Below are 4,150 nucleotides of genomic sequence, written 5' to 3' on the forward strand. Positions count from 1 at the left end.
GTCCAATCCTTTAATAATCTTATACATCTCAATCAAATCCCCTCTCATTCTTCTATCCTCAAGTGTATACAAGCCCAATCGCTCCAACGTTTGAACATATGATAGTCCCACCATTCCAGGAATTGACCTCATGAACCCATGCTGCACTCCTCAATAGCCAGAATGTTCTTCCTCAAATTTGGAGACCAAAACTGCACACAATACTCCAGATGCGGTCTCACCAGGGCCCTGTATAGCTGTAGAAGGGCGACTTTGCTCCTATACTCAATTCGTCTTGTTTTGAAGGCCAACATGCCAGTAGTTTTCTTCACTTCCTGCTGTACCTGCATGCTTGCTTTCATTGGCTGATGTACAAGAACACCTAGATCTTGTTGTACTTCCCCTTTACCTAACTCAACTCCAATTAGAAAGTAATCTATCTTCCTGTTCTTGCCACCAAAATGGGTAACTACACGTTTATCCACATTAAACTGCATCTGCCATGCATCCGTCCACTCATCTAGCCTGTTCAAGTCACCCTGTATTCTCATAATATCCTCCTTACATTTCACCCTGCCACCCAGCTTTGTGTCATCAGCAAATTTGCTCATATTACTTTTACTACCGTCATCTATTTCATTAATGTATATTATAAACAGTTGCGGTCCCAGCACCGAGCCTTGTGGTATCCCACTGGTCACCATCTGCCATTCCAAAAGGGACTCATTTATCACTAACTTCTTGCGAAAACATATATCTTTTAAATATGTTCATTCACAGGTATAGATATCGTTGGCAAGTCCAGCATTGATTGCCCACCCTTAACTTCTCTTAAATGGTAGTGAGCTGCCTTCTTGAACTGCTGCAGACCATGTGGTGTTGGTACACTCACAGTGTTGTCAGTTAGGCAGTTTCAGGATTTTGACCCAGAGATAATGAAGGAACAGCAATATATTTTCAAGTCAGGATGGTGTGTGATTTTATTATTATCGGTATTTATTATCTGTATTATGTACGCAATTCTTTTGTTAACCTACACTTCCCAAAAATTATATCCTTGTAATTAGTGCCAGAATTATATAAGAAAGAGCAGATTATTTTCATGTAATTCTATACTTCCAACATTAGACATGTATTGTATTGTTGCACCTCAGGCAGCTTACAGCTATTGTAGTACATTCCAAACAGTCTTTTCACATGAGCTATCAGTTCACCCTGATACAAAGCTGGTGATTTTTCATGAAGAGGGATAAGAATAAGTTTGCTTTATATATGTCATTCAAAATAATATATGGTCAGGGATAAATCTTAGGCTTGAATTCTGATCCTTGTTGGTAGGGACTATGCATACCAGTGCTGACTGACCAAATTGCATGTGAACATTTTGGAAGAAATTGTAAAATAGTGACATAATCAAGGGGAAGAATTACATTATATAGTAGAAGTCACCTAGTACTAAGCTTAGAATTTTTCACTTAAATTGTATTTCTCTTTTCAAATCAACACGTTCAAGTTTGTAATTTTGTTGGTTGTAATAATGTCATTAAATTGTAATGTATGGAATTACTGTCAAATTTACATGGTGCAAGAAATATGAGTGTACACATATATCTTCATTCTATAAATTAATGCATATTTTCTGTATTCCCATTTAACTTTAAATCTTGCAGATCACAATAGCTTGCTCATAAGTACCATACTTCATTGCAGAAATGGAGGAATATTAACATTTACAGTATTTTAATCAAACAGATGGGAACAGATGTTTTTTCACCCTTACCCTCTCTCAACCTTAACTCTTGATTACTCGATTCCAATTCTTCTTTGCTCCATAGAGTTCTCTTTCTTTATCTATTTCTCTTTTCAATGCATGATTCTCTCCCAGATTGAATCTTTCATTAAAGTCTATTTATTTTGATTCTTTTTCCTCATCTTCCCTTCTTTCCATCTCCTTCCCCAAATATGTCTACCAATTTCCTAATACATTTTTCCACTGTCTCATTTTATATTCTTTCCTAACTCATTTTCATTCTTCTCAGCATTGCTTTGAGCCACTTTAGTTATATTTATCTCTGTATCCTTTTTTATTCTTCAGCTCGTCATTCTGAAACTCACTCTTCAATGCACCAGACACTTGATAAAAGACTCAAATGGAAAAAGTATTTTACCAATGTTGTATCTTCTCACTAAGTCAGCTGCACTCTTGTTTTACTTCTGTATTTGTTCCTTTTCTAATCCTACTGCCTGCCTGAAGCCTACACAATTAGACTCCAGCTATAGGAACTAAGCTATAGGGCAGAAGTTTCCCTGACCCTAAAAAAACGTGGCTCAAAGTAAGAAATTTGAGCGAATCACTTGAGAAGTTGACAGAGGTCTTTCTTGAAATTGGAGCAGCAAGGCCCATGACATCACAAGATTCTTGCTAATGAGCAGCAAAAAGCTTGTTGACAAGGTCTGTTGTTCATTATTATTTAATCTTACCTAATTCATATGCCCTCTCCTATTTTGCCACCTGCTGGATAGAAACTAGATGCTGTGAATTCCAAACGTGAAAGTCAGAGCAGGCACCCGGGTGACTCCAATATCACCATGTCCTCCTGGAGATCTCCATCTTGGATATCTGACACCAATGTCTCTGGGCATACTCTGTGGGCATCAGCCACCTGCATTCCACTCCAAGGATGCTGGCAAGATCTGATATGTGCCAGTCTTTCTTCACTGTCATGGTACACCTCTGATCTGCTTACAGTCCATGTCGGCACTGCCTAGCTACACTATGGGGTGTACTGGCAACTATTATTGTAATGCTTCTGTGATGATGCTTTGTACTCAGGGACAGGTACCCAGCTAAAAGGCTGGACCAAGCTGCATCTTAGAGCTGTTGACTTGTTCTCTTATCACTCACTTATTTAGCGCCTACCTTGATAGCCAAAGCCTTGCCTGTTTTTTTTGTGCTTTGCCTTCTGAGCTGCACTTTAAAGGTAGTCCTGCTAATCTTGCAGCATAGCACAGAAACAAAAAAAATAGCACAGGCAGCCGCCATGCTTGTCAGCAGTCAGCAGTCAAGGGGTGAATATGTTGCTCTAAGTCACAGTGCTATGCCAGGTTCGCACCTGCACCATGTGTCTCTGCATGTGAATCAACAAAATAGCAGTGTCTCAAAGTCTAAGTGGAGAAATATTCGGTCAAATCCAGGGAGAAATCTTCAGCCAGCCGGGACCTGGCCTGCAGGAATTCAAAGACAGCCTATGAAATTAGACCAGTGGCTGAGGCATGGTCAGTTGGCTGGCTGAGGCAGTCACAGTGAAGGGGTGTATACCTTTACAGAGCAGCAAGTGAAACAGGTCAGTTTTGTGGGTTCAGTGCCATCTATCTAAGGAGTCACAGGAAGGCAGTCGGGGAGCTGTACAGCCAGGGGTCTGGTCACTCAGCATTCACGGCTGTTTGGCTAAGCCGTTTAAAGGAGTGGGCCACAGTCAGTCATGGGGTGCTTCCACTAAAAGTCAATGGGCCACTGCTGCAGGAGGGAAGCTGAGAACTCAATTGTGGGGATTGGAGTCAAAACGCTGAAATGCAGAGAGATTACGATACCGAAATTGGGGCAGTGGAGGGTTAACTCAACATTTAGGTGGGAGAAACGGTACAGAATGGGAGGGAAAGGGGTCATATGGGAGAGTGGAGCATCAATGGTAGGCAGCAGCCTGACTTCCATGACTGCCATGTTTACCTGATGGCTCTGGGACTGGAGGGATGGAGGATAAAATGGGTAGATGAAGACACAGAGAAAGGTTGTTGGGAACTTGGAGAAGTACAACATCAATGGGGTTGACAAGGAGGACTATCAGAAAGGAGATGTTTTCATTTGGGTATTCACTAAGATAGAGAGACTGAGCCTGAGACTCGCTGTTCAAGAAATGATTGCTGTGGCCTTCCATCATGTAAATAGCAAGTGCGTAATGGAGATGGAAATGTCTGTGACCATTTCCCACATGCTACAGACACCCACACGCTGCAGATGAACATACCTGCAACCATTACGTGCTTTGTGAATCGTTGGCACTAATCCACTGTATACTGTCCAAATCCTTATCCCAAGCACTTGTGACCATATCACATAAGACAGATGCTGAATCTCATTAATGCCTGGATGCAGTGACTTTGTTTGTCTACC

The sequence above is a fragment of the Chiloscyllium plagiosum genome, unplaced genomic scaffold (assembly GCF_037043375.1).
Source record: "Chiloscyllium plagiosum isolate Xiang-an unplaced genomic scaffold, Cpla_swu_hap1 HiC_scaffold_5, whole genome shotgun sequence".
In the NCBI taxonomy this organism is placed as follows: domain Eukaryota; kingdom Metazoa; phylum Chordata; class Chondrichthyes; order Orectolobiformes; family Hemiscylliidae; genus Chiloscyllium; species Chiloscyllium plagiosum.